The 20,526-nt window shown below is 39.2% G+C and overlaps 2 long non-coding RNA genes across 2 annotated transcripts; one reads left to right on the top strand and one right to left on the bottom strand.

The window, feature by feature from the left end:
• Positions 1-335: 335 nt before the first annotated feature.
• LOC124265467 lies at positions 336-11,128 on the bottom strand. Its single transcript, XR_006895462.1, has 3 exons — positions 11,117-11,128; positions 9,981-9,990; positions 336-504 (listed from the first exon to the last, which is right to left on the bottom strand). It is a non-coding gene; the product is annotated as an uncharacterized LOC124265467 (long non-coding RNA).
• Positions 11,129-17,592: 6,464 nt separating this feature from the next.
• Positions 17,593-20,526, top strand: LOC124265466. The gene is made up of 3 exons (XR_006895461.1): positions 17,593-17,618; positions 19,868-19,953; positions 20,451-20,526. It is a non-coding gene; the product is annotated as an uncharacterized LOC124265466 (long non-coding RNA).

The following is a 20,526-nucleotide window of genomic DNA, read 5'->3' as shown; positions in this document are numbered from 1 at the left end:
TGTGTTATAGGCTACTCGGGGATGTGGAGCGTCAACAGCATGACATACATGTATGAACGTGTATATTTTTGCAAGTTCTAATCCGAAATCCGGAGAATTCAAGGAAGCTCAAATTTGTCAGATTTGACTTCGGAACAGTAAATCCACTATCGATTAATGACAATCAGCTTTCGACTATGACAAAAGGAGACAGCACCATATTGTCAAGTATGACGGTTCATTTCACGTGCATGATACGTCGTATGGCTTTTGTTGGCAATAATCCATTCAAGCACAGCAATTGCAACCACTACTGCAACATCAGTTGCAATAACAACAGATACTACTACTATACTGAGAGAAAACAGTAAGGGATCACATGAAAGCACAAGTGTTCCTTTATTTTTTTTCGAAGGTTTCTTCACAAGCTTTGTATCGCATAGTTTGTGAAGAAAACTGGAAACAAATAACGGAACACTTGTGCTTTCATATGATCCCTTATTTTTTTCCCTCAGTATATTTCTACTATTACTACTACTATTTCTTCTATTACTACTACTACGTCTACCAGTACTACGTCTATTACTATGTTTTCTACTTTGGCTGTTACTTCTACGTCTACTATTACTACTACTATTTCTACTACTATTGCTATTATTACTACTACTATTTCTACTATTACTACTACTATTGCTATTATTACTACTACTATTTCTACTATTACTACTACTATTACTACTACTATTTCTTCTATCTCTTCTATTATTACTACCACTGCGTCTACAACAACTACTACGTCTACTACTGCGTATCCTACAATGTCTGTTACTACTACGTCTACTACAACTACTGCGTCTAGCACTACGTCTACTACTACTACCTCTACTACTAATAATGATAATACTACGTCTACTACATCTACATCTAATTCAGTTGCTGATGATAAAACATTGTTTTTATTTATTCACCAGGTACATTATATCAACGTCTACTACAACTACTGCGTCTAGCACTACGTCTACTACTACGTCTACAACTACTGCGTCTAGCACTACGTCTACTACTACGTCTACAACTACTGCGTCTAGCACTACGTCTACTACAACTACTTCGTCTAGCACTACGTCTACTACTGCCGGGGCGGTGGGGTAGCCTAGTGGTTAAAGCGTTGGCTCGTCACGCCGAAGACCCGGGTTCGAATCCCCACAAGGGTACAATGTGTGAGGCCCATTTCTGGTGTTCCCCGCCGTGATGTTGCTGGAATATTGCTAAAAGCGGCGTAAAACCAAACTCAGTCAGTCAGTCTACTACTATCACTAATAATACTACTAATAATAATACGTCTACCACATCTACATATGATTCAGTTGCTGATGATAAAATACACTGCTTCTATTTATTTACCAGGTACATCATATCAAAACAGGCGCAGCAACAAGGAAAAGTAATGAGTCTCATGTGAAGTACACAAATCAATACGTTACGATGCCTCAGATCGACTAAATAGTAATGTTGGAATTTCGCGGAACAAACAAGCCAACTTGCTATAGATCTTTAGAATACATTAGCACGATGCTGTCTATCAAGATACGCATGGAATAATACAGGTAATGTGTAGTTTCTTATCAGGAGAGTCAGCCATTCAGGATATGGGCTGCTTTGGGATCCAAGACACACAGGCTGCAACTGAGTAGATTACGACTAGTGTTGCGTTGAAATCCCGCTGTGGGTATTATTGAGTTATGCTATGAATTTGTATAGCACACTCTCTAACTTAGAACAACTCAAATACGCTAATAATCAAATTAGGCCATGGTAGATCTTACCATTAGCCTATTCGGTTGACCAGCGTGCAATCGATTTTCATTCTTAGCTCCCTAGGGTGTACACAATCCAAACACATATGAGGGGTTAACAATCACTTTATATTTCAATCCTATCGGGTACCCATTTACAGCTTGGTGAATAGAGGAATATCACCTCCCTGAGGAGGCGCCACATGTCACACGTGTTGTAGTGTCAGAATGAACCCAAACCCAAGAAACCCGCAGGGATCAAGGTGCCAGTCATGCTTACCCAGCCCACTACTCTCCGCTGCCCAAACTTCGCCAGAATTGTGACCTAAACACAATCATAAATTGCAATTGGTCTGGTCAATTTTATGTATGGTCTCTCCAAGTCGCAAACTCAAACGGCCTGTCAAATTAAGTGAGTGATCCATGAGTGAGTCGATATGGTTTTGCGGCGCTTTTAGCAATATTCCAGCGTTAACTATTAGGCTACCCCACCGCCCTGTCACATTAAGCTGAACATTAAATTCAAATCAGCGGCAATCCCTGTATCGTTATTTTTCTGATATTGTCATCAGATTTCATGTGCTTACCTTGTAACATTACTCGTAATGATCGGGTGGTCAGGCTTACTGACTTGGTTGACACATGTCATCCGTTCCCAATTGCGGAGATCGATGCTCGTGCTGTTGATCACTGGATTGTTTGGCCCAGACTCGATTATTTACAGACCGCCGCCATATAGCGGGAATATTGCTGAGTGCGGCGTAAAACTCAACTCACTCACTCACTATTCTCAATAATAGTGTTCAGTAGCGTTTTCAACATCATTTCCTCTTTGGGAATATGATTACGCAAATATTTTGCCTTGGAGATTATTAATGTCTAGGAAAGGCAACGACGTGGCCACAATTAAATCAACCCTCAAGAGGCTTTACCAACATAAACGTGACATAGAGTCAAAGAGAAGTGTGTTTATCTAAGCATATTTTTAACGTTCAGCTCAATAATTCATTTATGAATATTAATCATCTAACGCTAATGTTCCTGCTTTGTATGTTATCCGGATTACTCGCATCGATTGAAATTTCTTAACGACTTGAGGGTTTTCTTTGATACAAACTTGATACATGTGACATTACAATGTCAGTACGTGTCAGTTTTGTAACTTTCGCTTATGAAGCCAATCCATGTTATCTGGGGCAGTGGGGTAGGTTAGTGGTTAAAGCGTTAGTTCGTCACGCCGAAGACCCCGATTCGATTCTCCACATGGGTACAATGTGTGAAGTCCATGTCTGGTGTCCCCTGCCGTGATATTGCTGGAATATTGCTAAAAGTGACATAAAATTGAACTCACTCATTCACTCACTCATTCATTCACTCACTCATTCTAATATACATTCTAACATTCTAAAATATACTTTTGTCAGAAGTGCACACATAATATGATTTAAATACACATGTAAAAAACATCTTCAATCATCTTTTACGATGATATTCCCTTTTTAACCATAAAGGCCTAAAAAACACCTCTTATTTCATTTATGTTGTAACATGCTTGTAAACAATGTGATGCACTGTATTTATTGAATTAAGGGGAATGTTGGTCATACTCGCAGGGACTTGTGACGTAAATATAGCATCTAGGTATATGTAGGAAGAAGGATACAGTACATACCTTGATGCAGCTTTTTGCAAGCTCCTGTGGCCAAAATGGCATTCGAACGCTAGATACGCTTAGAAACAATTATTTTATTTTATTATTATTGGATATTTATATAGCGCACATATCCATGCAACTAGTGCATGCTCAAGGCGCTGGTAGTTTTTCCCTCGATCATTGGATGTCAGTCTCAACGGCACATCTTGTTTTCAATCTCAACTCCCTGGGGAGTATACAACTCTTGCTGCCACAAGACGCACCGAGTTATTGCGGCTTTCCCATCCTTACGAGGTACCCATTCACAGCTGGGTGGACTGGGACACATAGTCACAGTACTTTGTCCAAGGTTACTGCACGTTGCTGTTCCAGCAACTAGGTGTTTGCACGTATTCCTGTGGCCACCATCTGGTCATATACCAACGGATTCGTGGGCTCTTTTAAGTGCACAGGGTTCTGAACTGTACACTAGGGGTTGTTTGTGACAACACTGAAATAGTCAGCACACAAAGTTGACTCCAAGGTTTTTACACCCGGTCACAGGTGGGCTCGATCCCGGCACTTCATGCTCGCTGGATCACTTGCCTGGCGCCTTAGCCAGCTCGCCCACCATGCCCCCGACTAACAACTCGTAAGATAAACAATATGTGACAGAAACTCGTGAGTGAGTGGGTACTAAAGAAGACTAATGCCATTCTAGTGCCATGCTAGTTAGATATCATGCCTAAGTTTAATAAGGATCAGTGTGCGAAATAGCCACTGGCCCGCTAGCCCGTGGCTAGTAAAAATCAAGTCGGGCCAGTAAATCTCCACAGTCGCTGGCCCGACTGGCTAGTGAATTTTCATGTGGTCATTTTGTAAATATATCACTCTCTCCGACTTTTTAAGTTATAACACACTTTTAAATCATGCAAACTTATGGCCTGATAGAAATGTTCATCATATCAGTAGCTTAATGATGAAACCCGTGTCATGCCGAGAGCATCTTATTATCATCAATTTTTGTAAACTTTTGCTTAGTTTCTACATTCAAATTTCAGAAATTTGCAAAATTTGGAAACTATTTCGCACACGTGGCAAGATACACTATTTTAACGTTTTCTGCTACGACGCATCCAGGGATCAGCCAGACGCTCCAGTCACAAGACAACTGATCATGAGGCGGCGTGTTATCTGTAGTCATTGTCTGAAGACCAGGTAAGTTATAGTATCCTACTATAGCTGACCGACAATCAACGTGACTCAGCCCGATATATTGACACGTGTCTCTCATCCACTGGTCATCCGAAGACTATCAGTCTGTACTATTAGACAGTAGTGTCACATTTCATATCTTAAGAGACATCTTGGGCAAGAAGCATTTCGCCACCACCTGTTGATGGCTCAGATAAAAGACCAGGTTACACTAAATACGCCACGAACATATTTGGGATTTCTGGCCTTTTTTGGGGGGGAAAATGACGAAATAGGATAAGAGTCCTTTTAGATTATATTTTGTTTTGGAGTGGATCATCCTGGAGGGCTATCGTTATAAAGGATAGACAATAAATCGAGAACGGTAGGCTGCACTTATCGGATCCAGGAATGTTAAATCTATACGTAAAGTTGAATGTTTCAGTTGTTTGAAACTAGCCGGGTTTTTTAAATGTGCACACATTTGACTAATGAGACAATAAATAAGAGGTTTGACTGATACGTTCTGAGCCTCGGAGGCATCAGTTGCGTAATGCTGAAATCTTTAATTGTGGTCATTACATGATATAGAGGTATGTTGATAAGCAATAGTTGAACACAATTGTCTGGCGGTGTTAATAAATGGACACACCAGGGGATCGTGTGCTGCTGAAGTGCTCGCAGAACATGGGCTACATTATGAGAACAAAGTTAGGATCAGCGTTCTATACCACTGTAAAGAGTGGGCATCAGAATATAAACGTAGCAAGAGCTTACAGAGGACCCCGGACCCGGAAGGTGATCTGGTGACTCAGCGATATGGTGATGGCTGTGCGTAAAGCTGATAGTTCGGAAGGCAATTCCCAGAGGAATGTACATTTCATTATGACAAAAGCTTTCGCAATGAAGAAAGTATCAGCCTATTGGGTTACAAAGCATCTGATATCTGATAAAAGTCACAACATGTAGCGAGATCATCAAGGTCTGTTTGTTGCCGACCCAGAAGGGTTTTTGAAATGAATGAAAACCTGGGTTCAACACTTCCAGCCTAAGCCGAAACAACAATCAAAACAGTAAAAACATTTGAGCTTGAAAAGTTCTGGATGCGTGTGTTTTTCGTTGATGTTTGTTTTGTATATTTTGTTTTGGAGTGTATCATCATGGAGGAGTATCTTCATGAAGGATAGACAATAAATCGAGAACAGTAGTCTGCATTGCTCTGGTAGAGCAACACGCGTTCTGTTTTTCACTGCTTTTAAAATTGAAATTCTAAAGTAGTTACCTGGAGATATTACGACAATATTGCACGACTAATGGTCTCATCTTTCGGGAGGCAACCCGCCTGTAAGTTGTTTTTTTCTAATTCCAAAAAAGGCCAAATCATCCCACTGTCTGGTAAAACAGATTTTGCTTTCTCGGAGATTTTAATTCTCACGAGATCAGAAACATGGTGCGTTTCTGATCAACAGTAAGAAGGTCTGGAACCAAGCGTGTCTGGAACCAAGCGTGCTGAAACCTTTGCGCAGTTCGTTTCCCAGTATGATATTGAATCGCCCATGAGAATGGCACTACAATTGTTTTGAGATGAGTAGTGGGTCGTTGATCATCGATAATTTTATATCAACATTATTTTATCAACATTTTTCTTAGTGGTGGCAGTTGAAGGTCTTCCTGATCATGAAACATCGTCATGGCTCTTTCTTACCCTCTTCAACGTGTTGAAAGCGGCAATGGTAGGAGCATCCTTCCCTGAAGTTGACACAATGACCGCCTGGGAGACTGTTGACCCTTGATGACAGCACCGAGGTATACACGTAGTATACTTAGTCTTATACTAAGACGTCTTGTACTACGAAACCTGTAGAAATATGCCACCTAATTATGTACATGGTTGAAAAGCACATTCTAAGCATGAAAGTACTTTTACGTTATACATGTAATCTGTTAAATATGAGCATCTTTCCTTGTTAGGCTCAGGACTTTTCAGTCAACTCTCTCAGCTAAGAGTACAGACAGTTCATGAACTGTCCAAACATGTCTGCCATCATAAAGTAAATCCTCAGCCTACTGCTGGTAACGCCATGCCTCTGTGTGCTGATAACTGACTACCGAAGAGCGGACGAGAGTCCGTTGGGGAAAGTAGGTTAAGGAGAAATAAATGGGCAATTAGGTCTCTACGGGGTACATTGTAATGTATAAATGTCGATGGACAAGGTAGTTCATTACAATGGTATATCCAATTTCTTTGATACTCATTCTATTCCTGGGGTACTGTCGTCAGTGGCCGTCTTTACTGTCAGCCAGGTGATAGCATTGGTCAAATGTGCCTCAGTGTAATAATAGCATTATATTTGTGATTACCGTACTGTATTTCGGTAGCTTCGTTGTTGCATAAATCGCATTGGTTTGATCGGCGAGCTAAATTCAGTATGTGATCAGCATTCTTTGTGAATTTTACAGAGGCACAAGGGCATGTAAATGTAAAACGAATTAGCACATTCACCTACGCACACGTACGCGCACGTAAAAGTAGAGATGCACACACACACACTCGCAAGCGAACACACACAAACACAGTTAAATAAGTTGAAGAGTGAGTCAGTGAGTGAGTGAGGTTTAGTTTTACACTGATTTTAGCAATAATCCAGAAATATCACGGCGAGGGACACCAGAAATGGGTTCACGAATTGTACCTGTAGCGGCCATAAAATTTCCGAGTCCCGTGCTGGGATTCGAACCACGGACCTTGTCTTGTCCACATGACCAAAGAGGTTAACCCCGTCAGCAAGCTGACAAAGTAAGGATGTCATCTGTGGGATGACTCCACGCCCTGCTACATACTCCCCCGTCAACGGAAGGCACGTCCCGAGCCGCATAGTTGGGTACTGAGACTTATTTTGCTCCATTTTGATATGAACATGTTCAGCCAAACGTTGGGCGCCAATGTAGCGGCCATAAAATTTCCGAGTCCCATGCTGGGATTCGAACCAAGGACCTTCTGATCAGAAGTCGGACGCCTTGTCCACATGACCAAAGAGGTTAACCCCATCAGCAAGCTGACATGGTAAGGATGTCATCAGTGGGATGACTCCATGCCCTGCTACATACCGATCTAGGGAATCAGAACTCGAGTTTTCGACGTGAACGCTTTAACCACTGGGCTACCTCACCGCCCAAAATGAGTTAAAGATAAGATCCGATTATGATGAATGGTATGTCAGCTACACCCGTGTTTGTGCATGTCACCAAAGTGTCTTCGATGTGTGAGACATGCGTATCATACATACTGCTCTCTTTCATTTAGTATGCATACTCTTTGTGCTATACATGTCATACATATGCTGTAGCCCGTGAAGATCCGGGTTAAAATTGATCTTCGATAACCAATGCTTGTCGTGAGAGGCGACTGACGGGGTGGTCAGGCTCGCTGACTTGGCTGACACATGCCATTGTATCCCAATATATTAATTGCGTGGAACGATTCTCATGCTGTTGTGCTGGATTGTCTGGTCCAGACTCGACTATTTACAGACCGCCACCATATAGCTGGAATGCGGTGTTAACCAACAAACCAGCATATGCTGTATATCAAGCCACCGCATGTACTGTTTTACCCATGCATGGTCTGCTGTTCTTGTTTCCTGTTTACAATGTCGCCTTGCGTTAAGCTTATCATGCATCCTTCTTATGTCGTGCATATCCTGTTTACTATGTGTATCGTGTATACAATAATATCATTCAGATCCTGCACATCATGTCCATCCTGTTTACCATATCGTATATAGGTTGTTCGGACAAAGCCTGTCCTCTTTGCCATGGTTGTCACGAATATATTTTGACCGCACAACCACTAAACAGCGCACAAAGTAATCACCGACTTCACTTGACCACAAAATAGAAACAAATCTGTGACGTTTATGATAAGTATTACAAACAAAATGCACTTTCCAATGATGTGACTGAAAATTCATTGTAATGCTAGTCTTGCATTTGCCGCAATGCGTTAAGAAAGAGTCAAGGGGTCTAAATGAAAAATTACACAACTCAGAGTTCTTTCAAAAAGTGCATAAAGAGTCACATAATGAGACAGGAGTCAGGGAACACGACATCAAGAGCGAGAGTGACCACCCTGGGCATCCCTACACGCCAACACACGTCTTCTCATTGACGTCGTCAGTCGGCGGATGATGTCAGCAGAAATCCTGTTTCATTAGTCCAAGAGAGTCTGGTTCCTGTCGGTTCGCTGGAGGTGGTACACGCCGTTTCAGCTGACGATCAAGATGATCACAGAGATGTTCGATGGGGTTCATGTCTGGAGAATGCGCTGGCCAAGGCAATACGTTGACGTTAACGTTGTGCAGGTATCAACGAACAATTCTACCGGGTGTGCTGCAAAATGGCTCCTCTTGTCGAATAACAGGCACCACAAAACGTCTCAACACTTCGTCCCTGTATCGGTGGGCTTTCAGATTTCCTCGGATGATAACCCGTCTTGTTGTTCTCTGGCCACAAATGCCGCCCCATATCATGACGACTGCTCCATCGAACCGCGATCGGAACGATATCATTCCCGTGCAAAATACAGCCATACCCTTATAACTATCTAGAATGTCTGACAACAAGTTACCAGCAACAGTGCTACATGTTAAATGATTTTCATTGCTTTCTATATCTAACAACTATCCGACAAATTCTTATGCACTTCTCAAGGAAAACTGGTAGATTTTATCATGTGAAATGGAAAAGCTAAAGGTATTATCATATAACTGCAGATCGTTTAGGTAATAGCTCCAAAAGGAAAAAGGTATTTAATTTTCTAAAAAAGAAGAAAGGCAATATATACTGTTTACAAGATGTGCACTTCACATCTGAGCACATCAACCTAATAAAACAACAGTGGGGTTGCAGTGAATATTATGTAAGTACTTACACCTCCAATGCTCGAGGTGTAATAATAATTTCAGCTTCAAAGTACTGATGCCCAAACTCGATGAGGATGGTAACTATGTGGCTTTAAAAATCCTCAAAGATGAAATTACATATTCAGTTATTACCATATACGGGCCAAATAACGATGCACCAGAATTCTACGATAATATAATTAAAATGGTTATGGACTTTGATAGTGATGAAATATGCCTTTGTGGTGATTGGAATCTGGTGTTAAACCAACGATTAGCACGAAAACAATACAAAAGCTAGGAAAAAGGTAATGGAACTTATTGATGCCTTTGATCTTAAGGATCCATGGCGAGAAGCTAACTACGAGTGCAACAGATACACATGGCGTCAACCAAACCCCCTGAAACAGGCGAGACTAGATTTTTTCTTGATATCACATGACTTGATGCCATCAGTTAACTACGTTAACATTTCACCGAGTATACACTCAGATCACTCTTTAATAGAATTGTCCCTCTCTACTTCCGGTTTAAGTCGGGGAGCAGACTTTTGGAAATTTAACAATTCTCTCTTACAGGACAGAAAATACGTCGATCTTATAAAGGAAACTATTAAAACAAAGCTCAAGGATTATGAAGTAGAAGATGAAAACATTCCCTCCAAAAACCCCATAAATGACAAATTATTATGGGAGACTTTACTTCTGATGATTTGAGGTAAAACAATTTATTATTCTTGTACCCAAAAGACAATACGTGCAAAAAAAGAGAAATCGCTAGAGCATGAGTTAGAAAATCTTGAGGAAAGTGTAGATTTATCAAACAATCATGCTGAAATACAAACTTTACTGGAAAAAATTAATACAATTAAAAACTATTTGGATGATATCAATGATATTAAGATTAAAGGAATGGCGATAAGGTCGAAAGCAAAATGGATTGAACACGGTGAGAAACCAAGCAGATATTTCCTCAAACTCGAATCCAGACACTTTCTAAACAAAGCAATCAGAGGTAGTAAAATCTGACGGAACAATAATTACAGATAATGATGCAATACAACACAACACGAAACAAAACTTTTCTATGAAAAATTATATACAGCCCCAAACAATAGTCAGATAGACTTGACTGACTACTTCAAGGATGTCGATGTACCTACACTCATGTGCCAAAATTGTTTCAATTTTTACCGATCAGTGGAAAGCGATGAATTTGAAGACGTGTTGATTTCGCGTCGCATCTCTTGGTAGCGTCAGGGTTTTCCCGTCTTTTATAGTTTATATCACTTCCCGTCATCCACTTTCGTGTACGCAATTCCGGAAGTTGATTTGTCGTCTGCTTCGCTGTGAGACATTAACAATAACAACTATGTCCGGGCACGGAACAGAGATGAGTAATGGCACAAAACAGGCCATAATCAATATGATAAATGATGGATATAGATCAGCTGATGTTTCAAGAGTGTTGGGCATCCATCATTATAACATTATCCGAACTGTCAATAGCATTACGAAGAATGAAAAATGAAAATAATCCTGGCCCCGTTGGTTTTACTGCGGAATTTCTAAAATTCTTCTGGAAAGACCTGGGCTCCTTTCTGTTAAAATCACTAAATTACGGATATAATAAAGGCAACTTGTCAATCACCCAAAAGCAAGGTCTTAAAATGTGTATCCCTAAGGGGAATAAGCCTAAGAAATTCCTTAAAAATTGGCGACCTTATCACTATTGATTACTTCCTATAACATTGGTTCAGCAGCAATAGCTAATAGATTTAAAAGAGTTTTGCCAAGTATTATTAATGAAGACCAAAAATTGATTAAAGGGAGATTCATAGGCGAAGTTACTAGATTGATTTATGATCTAATGGAACACACAGAGACCTATCAAATGCCAGGACTACTTTTATCAGTAGACTTTGAAAAAGCATTCGACTCAGTTGATAGAAATTATTTGATACATGTACTATCGTTTTTTAACTTTGGTTCAAGTATTATTAGATGGATTCAGACTTTTTATAATGATATAGAATCTAGGATTATGTTCGATGGTTTTGCTACACAACCTTTTACGATTGAACGTGGGTGTCGCCAAGGAGATCCTGTTGCACCATACTTGTATATTCTATGTGTGGAAATATTAGGTATAATGCTACGTAACAATGATAAAATTAAAGGACTTAGTATCGGTAACATAGAATAATTCTGTCGCAATTTGCTGATGACACTACTCCTACGTTAGATGGATCCGAAAAAAGCCTCTATTCAGTTCTGAACGTCTTGCAAATATTTGCTCGCGCTCTGGTTTAAAGGTAAACGTTGACAAGACAAAACTCATTTGGATTGGTTCAAAAAAGAGATCACGTTACAAACTATGTAAAGAATACAACTTTGATTGGTCTCAAACAGATTTTAGTCTTCTGAGAATTAACTTTAATATTGATCTTGAAACCATGATTGAAGATAATTATAGGGACAAAATTGAAAAAATCGGAAAACAAATTAATATTTGGTCAACGCGTTCGTTATCTCCTTTTGGCAGAAATACTATTTTAAAACCCCCTCTACTTTCACGTTAAATTCATCTATTCTCAGCCCTTCCCAATCCACCAAAATCACTACTCGATAAATTACAGAAAGCATGTTTCAGATTTAACCAAATTAAAAGTCAAACTATCTGGGGTAACTCCATCATAACTATTGATGACAAACCGATAATGTATGAAAACTGGAAGACTAAAGGTGTAGTCTTTGTTAATGATATTATACATGAGGAAGGTAGGTGATTAACTTTCGAAGAATTGTCGAAAAAATATCAAATAAAAAACAATTTTCTAACATTTGAAGGAATCAAAGCAGCACTAAGGTCATACACACACAAACATAAAATTTACGACTTTTCAGAACCGCTGCAAAATCCCATCTTTCCCTTTGATTACCAATCATTCAATAATTCTGCGGGAAATAAGCAGTTATATAATACTCTTTTGAGTTCATCCTTGATCGTGCTACCATGCTATTCCAAATATGGGAACGTGTTTTAGACAGATATTTCACTGACAAAGAATGGATGATTTACAACATTATCCCAAACAAATGTACTAAAAGTACTGAACTTAGGTGGTTACAATATAGGATTATCCACAACATTTTACCAACAAAATCTTTTCTTTATAAAATAAAATACATAGAATCACCACTTTGCTCCTTTTGTCAAAAAGATCTAGAAACTACTGACCACCTCTTTTGGAAATGTGAGCATGTAAAGAAAATATGGAACGAAGTAACAAAATGGCTTCATGCTGTTCAACTATCAGTAAACTTTACGTTTGAAAAGGTTTTGTTTGGAATTAAAGGTGAAAATAATAATTCTATAAATGTAATCATCCTTCTAGTAAAACAAAATATATTCAAATGTGCTTCTGGAAACTATTTTACTAATATCGATTTTATTAAAAAAGAAGTTATTAAGCATTATGATGCTACCAAATATCTCCATTTATCAAATGGTACTGAACAAATGTTTTTTTCAATTCTGGTCAACATTACACTTGTTGTTAGGATAGATCTATATTAATCTGAAATACTGTGTATATGTCTCTACATATTATGTACCTCAGATGAATCACCATGTACTGTTTGCTGCCTACCTGTATGGTCCTATAATGTATGCCTGTACAAAATATTGAAAAAAAAGAAAAAAAAGACTAATCCATCGAACGGGTGAACTTGAACGCATTTTGACGCCAGTTGCTCTCCTCTTCGTCGACAAATCGAACTCTGCCATCGTCTCTGAACCGACTGAACTGACTTTCATCTGTAAAGAGCACTCACTCCCAGTTACGTTGCTTCCATCGGCGTTGACGGTGTAGACTGGTCAAGGTCATTCCACGGAAGGGGCGGTAGGCTCGTATACCAGCCATACCAAGTCGTCGAAGGACTGTTCATCTGCTGATGTCGTGTCCCAGTGCTGTCGCCGTCTCGATTCTGTTCCGGAGATGGATCTGCCGGATGTAGCGGTCTTCGGCCGGTGTCGTGACTCTTGGTCTTCCCGATCTCGGGCGGTCTTGGATTCTGGCCTGTTTGCTGGTAGCGGTTTATAAAGTTGATGGTAGTCTGGCTGCAGTTGACGGTTCTTGTCACATGACGCTGTGAAGCCACGATCGCCCTGTCTCGGGGTCTAAGTCTTAGCATGTTCGTGGTGGGATTTTAGTTACTGCATGCTTGCTGTGTTCAACATCGGTATTTATGCCACAAATGCTCGTTCATATGACCCAAAATGTCCCACAATTAAATTTTCATGTTTTGAAAAATGAACGATTAGCACGATGTTTTCGGACAGCTGCGATGTATTCAAACCTGTACCAGAGTTTGTTTTTGTAATTATACAATTACTTTAAACGTGATCACTTCCTCTTGCCCATTAGTTTATAAACCACTCAAGCCAATGCATGTCCCGTTTACCATGCATAACATGGATGGACTTACACCATGCATTTGCTACTTGCCCTAAATCTCCTATTGCCATCTGTATCTATCATATACCACTCAAGTCATGCATACTCCGTTTGATATACATAACATGGGCTGTTTTTCATGACTGGTATTCCTGTTTACAAATTACGAGAAAAGGTCTTCCATCGCAGAAAAAACAGCAAGGGAATAATGCAGGCTTGATGTGCCCTTAGGAATAGGTACACACCAGGGTGCCGTTCTCCAAAGCGACCTTAGCACTAAGGTGACCGTAACGCCCATAGACTTGGGGTAGCCTTAGCGCAAAGGTTGTTTTGTATGACGGCACCCAGGGGAGGCAAGGCCTGGTGTGTAATTTAAGAATGTCAGTCACACATTTAGCAGCTGCTGCTTCTCCAGTTTGTTTAGATGCACGTCCACGAAGCAGTAGAAAAGTTTAACGGATCTTTCATCGACTGACGTAGTACGCTGACATAGGATTGCAAACTGATAGTCTGACCTCTGGGACATTATCGACGCGAAGTTAAATTGTATCTAATAGTACAAAATTACGCATTTTTTAGTTATTTCACTTATCTTCTTAAACATAAAATGAATAACATTTTCAAAACGAATTTATTGATAATCAAGAATATGCCCAAACAATGGCTGTACATATGTATGACTGGAATATTTGTCGGGCGCTTCCTTCATCTGACGTATTGCACAGATACCGCCATGAGTGACGGGAGAATGTTGATTTTGTTTATCCATGAAACTTGACCCGTGTTCGTTAAGGCGTAATGCACAAAACCATCCGTTTGATTCAATCTTGTTGATTATAGACGTAAATGTACAAATGCCACCATATGAAATTGTAAATCAGACCTACTTTATCTTTAATGCTTTTACATTACGTTTATTAATGTATAATAAAGGCTGGGCGAGGATGAACGCCATCACATCAAAGTAAATAAGCTTATAAAGAGATGGAGAATATGGTAGACAAGTAAAGGAGTGCATGACAGGAAGGTGAAATAATTTCAGAAGCACACACTGCTGCCTTTTCTGAACAATATCAATCTGCATTGTTTATGTAAAGTGTAAAAAAAGAAATTTTCCAGAAAGACTGGGAATGACAACCTCGAGAAGCACGATGATGTAGCAGAATTACACACAAGGGTCGCAAGGGCAAACCAACAAGTAGAGCAAAATGTACAACATTTCAAGCAGATATAGAAACCCTTATCTACAGTGACCCCAGTCAATGGCTTTAAAGACCCCGAGGCTGACTCTTTACAACAAGACAAACATGAAGCCTGTTTTGGTATTCCTGTTAATATTTTCAGGTATTTATGTACTTAATAACTTACTGGCTTGCTCTGCTTGCGTGCTCATTTATTTATTTTTTTATTTATTTATTTATTTATTTATTTATTTATTTATTTATTTATTTATTTATTTATTTATTTATTTATTTATTTATTTATTTATTTATTTATTTATTTATTTATTTATTTATTTTCTTTCTTTCTTTCTTTCTTTCTTTCTTTCTTTCTTTCTTTCTTTCTTTCTTTACTTTCTTTCTTTCTTTCTTTCTTTCTTTCTTTCTTTCTTTCTTTCTTTCGTGTTTGAATACTTGCCAAAGGAAGTATAGTTTCATTCCAATTATATTTGAAAATTTTCCGGACTCCACCCAAAAAGTTCTTTAAAAAAATATCATAAATTTTGACACAGTTCACTATTTGTTACGAGGGAGGAGTGCAGAGAAAGGGGCAGCTAGGTGTGCGAGAAAGGATAGAGACGGCACAGCACAGGCTAATGAATCAATAACTTGCTGGGCACTTGTGCACGTGCTTCTCTAACACCTGGCTGTCCCTTTCTCTGCACTCCTCCCTCGTAACAAATAGTGAACTGTGTCAAAATTTTAATGATAGTTTCTCAAAGAACTTTTTGGTGGAGTCCGGAAAATTTTCAAATATAAGAAAGCTGTTGGGTATTAGTAAATGATAAACATGTGTACTATTTATATTTATGTGGCAATTTGTACAATGATAAAATTTGCAATTCATCGGTCCGTTTCTGACTCAAACGGACTGCAGTCAAGTATGTATATACGAACCGTTGTAATCATGTTATAGATACTACTAATATCAATACTACTACTAGTACTACTAATTTAATGCTACCATTAATACTTTTGTTGCTACTACTACTACGTATAACAATGATGATAAAATTATTTATTTATCCCTTTTTATGAAGCCAATGAATTTATTTATGTCACTGAATTTTCTGTCCCCTTTGACAGTGACGTGACTGGCAAGATTCAGGAAAAGCATGCTAAATATGCGGACCTCGCCTGTAAAATGGCTCGCGACCATTTCACGTACACTGTCTTCAGGCTCTTGGTTTGGTCCCTCCAGATCTCCTAAAGCAGATCATGAAAACTACTGTCAATATTTTAATCTTTTAGCCACGTTAGGATTTGTTTGTCGTAAGAAGTACATGCTTTTTGTAGGTCATAAACGCATCAGCTGAAATTTCCGAAGCCTTGAAGTTCAAGAATATCAGGATATTTAAAGCTGGTCTAGTTGAATCGCTCTCACCAATCGAAGACCTTGAGAATGTGTCAACACCGTGTACAGCACCCACAGAAGGTGATTCACCATGTCATGAACACACAACATATACGATAGCTATCACTGTTTATACTTTGATTAATAAAAATAACTGGCAACAAATAGCCAGTGTCATAGAATCAGCTATAAACCTAATGAAACACACTGTCACGTCTGTGATAGTCATTTGAAATTTCATAACACAAGAAGACCAGACATTTATGTATGACTATATACGGCATGAAGTAAGCGTCACTGTCCTTGGAAATGACAGCAATTAACAACTCCGCTAAGTATTGCGTTGGACTGTTAAGTAGGTTGTATAAATATCTTCTCAGTGTATGGATGACTCGCGAGGGATGAGATTAACCTGCTGCTAAAACATCAAGACAAATGAAGCTGAAACGTCAAGACAAATGAAAGCAAATAACACCTTTGCAAATGTTTCAAACTGTAAACTCAGCAGTATATCGTCTGAAAATGTATGCCTGTAAGTAATGCGATATGTGCATAGAATTATAACCGTATTCTATGAGTTTATATGACAGATCATACAGTTATACAATGTATTATGTGTACTACTACGCAAATTCAATATAGAGAGCATTCATTTTTCTAATAATTGTTAGAAGCTTACGATCAATACTTAAAACAGTACTACAATTGTACTGTTAACGTTAAAGGTTGTTTGTGTCAAAGCTAATTATATGAATGAACAGGTAATGTTATATATTACAGCTGAATCCGCTAGTACTTTTTATTACTTGCTTGATAAAGGTGATACATACACCTGGACGTCCTGAACAGTGTACAACAAAGAAGCCATATTGTGTCTCATCATATTCATTTCTTTAGAAATATATTACTGTGCTTCAGATACTGTGTCCAGTTTTTCTGCAGTTTTGCTGGTTGTTCGGCGAATACCTCTACCCACACAGGATCTACCCAATAGGCTTAGTCGAATCAGCATGGGGAGGAACTCCTATTGAAACATGGTCCTCGCCTGATGCACTAGCAAATTGCCCCGAACATCAAGTGAGGTGTGATATTGCTTCGCTTTTTGAAAAGTAATACGACAATTACGTTGTTACCTGCTGACACTCTAGTTACAATTAATACAATAGTTAACCAGAAATCAGCCCTTAAAAAGAATTTGATGAATTATAGCAATAAAGACGATGTTGGTAATATTCACCTCACAGCAACTATGGTCTAAGCTGTATATCCATGGTCAAAATTATCTCAACTCAATCGATGGACTTCTTGAGGGGTGGTGGTGTAAGCTAGTGGTTAAAGCGTTCGCCCGTCACGCCGGAGACCAGGGTTAGACTTCCCACATGGGTACAATGTGTGAAGCCCATTTCTGGTGTTCCTAGCCATGATATAGCTGGGATATTGCTAACAGCGGCGTAAAACCATACTCACTTGAAACGTAATATGTGAGAAAAGAGACAAGGGTTAGTTCCCCTTATACACTTGTGATAAAAACGTCAGAAAATTCTCCAACTCCATGGGTCAGAATATAGTGGAAAAGACAGATGGGTTGTAGCATTCTGTACCACCTTCCAGAACTTTATCTAAATATGAGACCCTCCTTGATTCCGCAATTCTGTGGTTGCAGAATAAATCGCGGAAATTACCTTTTGATGCAGAAAAACGTCTGCTCCGCGGAAAACGCATTTTCATACAGAATACTTGCAGAATTTGCCATTTTTCTGCCGCGAAATTTATTTATTTTAAAAGTTGAATCAAGCTTGACCATCAACCGAACCGACAAATAGGGTCAATAACAAATGTATGATTGGTTACACAAAACAAACTGAGACATTTGTTATAACGATATTTTCAAAACTCAATCGATGGACTTCTTGAGGGGTGGTGGTGTAAGCTAGTGGTTAAAGCGTTCGCCCGTCACGCCGGAGACCAGGGTTAGACTTCCACATGGGTACAATGTGTGAAGCCCATTTCTGGTGTTCCTAGCCATGATATAGCTGGGATATTGCTAACAGCGGCGTAAAACCATACTCACTTGAAACGTAATATGTGAGAAAAGAGACAAGGGTTAGTTCCCCTTATACACTTGTGATAAAAACGTCAGAAAATTCTCCAACTCCATGGGTCAGAATATAGTGGAAAAGACAGATGGGTTGTAGCATTCTGTACCACCTTCCAGAACTTTATCTAAATATGAGACCCTCCTTGATTCCGCAATTCTGTGGTTGCAGAATAAATCGCGGAAATTACCTTTTGATGCAGAAAAACGTCTGCTCCGCGGAAAACGCATTTTCATACAGAATACTTGCAGAATTTGCCATTTTTCTGCCGCGAAATTTATTTATTTTAAAAGTTGAATCAAGCTTGACCATCAACCGAACCGACAAATAGGGGTCAATAACAAATGTATGATTGGTTACACAAAAACGAACTGAGACATTTGTTATAACGATATTTTCAAAATAAAGATGATTTATTCATAAGGTAATCTTTTCTTAAGCAACTTAAAATAATATTATTTGAATTTGACACTGACTTGTTTTCACAAAATCGATCTTTTTGAAGATTGAAATTTCATTATGTTGTTGTTGTTGTTTTTCAAGTTTTTAACTGCCGAATTGTTTGCAGAATTCTGAAAAATGGGTTGCAGAAATTACTGAAATTTCTCGCGGAATTCTTACAAATTCATCGCGGAATCCGGGAAGGACTGAAATATGACACACCACTGCCAATCACTAACTATGCACATCATTCGTAACTACTCGTGTCATTCCGGCAAGCCGGATGGCGTCTCGTACCCCTCTAGTGGCCATGTTTACGACTGGGCCCTGTCTAAGCGCAAACGGGCAGGGAGATGAAAATAGTCTAGTACTACTACCAAGGAAGATAACTCTGAATTTCCAAACATGGCTACTCCCAGAATATCCAATAGATATATCCGGTGGACAAAACAAATATACAGTCAGTCCTTTTGTAAATACACTAAACACCAAAAGAAACGTTACCCTCTTTCCTTAATGACGGGGGTACCTATCTTTAGCTATCGCTGTGATGCGTGGACGTCCACTTCTTGGTCTGTCTATGGTGACCCCAGTCTCTATGTAGCGCTGAATAAGTCTTCTAACCGTGATACGGTGGCATCCGAGGGCGTTGGCAACAACATTGACCCCATCTGCACCATCCCAATAGCTCTTTCTCTCTCTTCAGCTGTTAATCGTGGCATATTAAAACTAACATAGACCAAACCTTTTAAGTACATACAAAACAAATAATGAATACTGTTGATGCATTCCAGCGGACCAAAGAATAAAAGTGCGGCGTGGAATGCCATGATCAATCCACTGTTGGACTTGACAATATTTGGAGCAATCTTGTACCAAGGTATGTGATATATCAAAGTTTCAAGGAGCTACGCACATTGCATTTAATGTCCTAACCAATCCACTGTTAGATATGACATTTGTTTAGCAATCTTGTATCAAAGTGTGTGATGTACCAAATGACCTGAAACGAGTAATTTTTATTTTAAAGAAACACAAAATAATACATGTACATTCATTCAGTGCAATGTGTTCTGTCGGGTTCGGTGCTGACGACCTAGTTTTGTATACCTTCGGCACATATATACCAGTTGATTGGTTTGTTGTTTAACGTCGCACTTAGCACTATTTCAGCTATATGGCGGCAGATTGTAAATAGTCGAGTCTTGACAAGACAATCCAGCATCGATGACAGCGTTAGTTGCCTCTTACGACAAGCACGGGTTACTGAAAACCAATTCTTACCCGGATCTTCTCGGGTACGTATATATTTAGTTAGAACAACAAGTAAGAACAACACTTTACAAACTGGTATTTGTACTTTACCATGTTTTACAGGTGAGGGCGACGTACCAAAGATATATCAATGCCAGTTCCCAGCTATGATTCAAGACTGGAGACAGAAATTTGGAGC

This window comes from Haliotis rubra, unplaced genomic scaffold (assembly GCF_003918875.1).
Source record: "Haliotis rubra isolate DU_JTF1 unplaced genomic scaffold, ASM391887v1 Scf98, whole genome shotgun sequence".
Lineage (NCBI taxonomy): Eukaryota > Metazoa > Mollusca > Gastropoda > Lepetellida > Haliotidae > Haliotis > Haliotis rubra.
The sequence above is the reverse complement of the archived record's forward strand: the minus strand, read 5'-3'. Positions and strand labels throughout refer to the sequence as shown.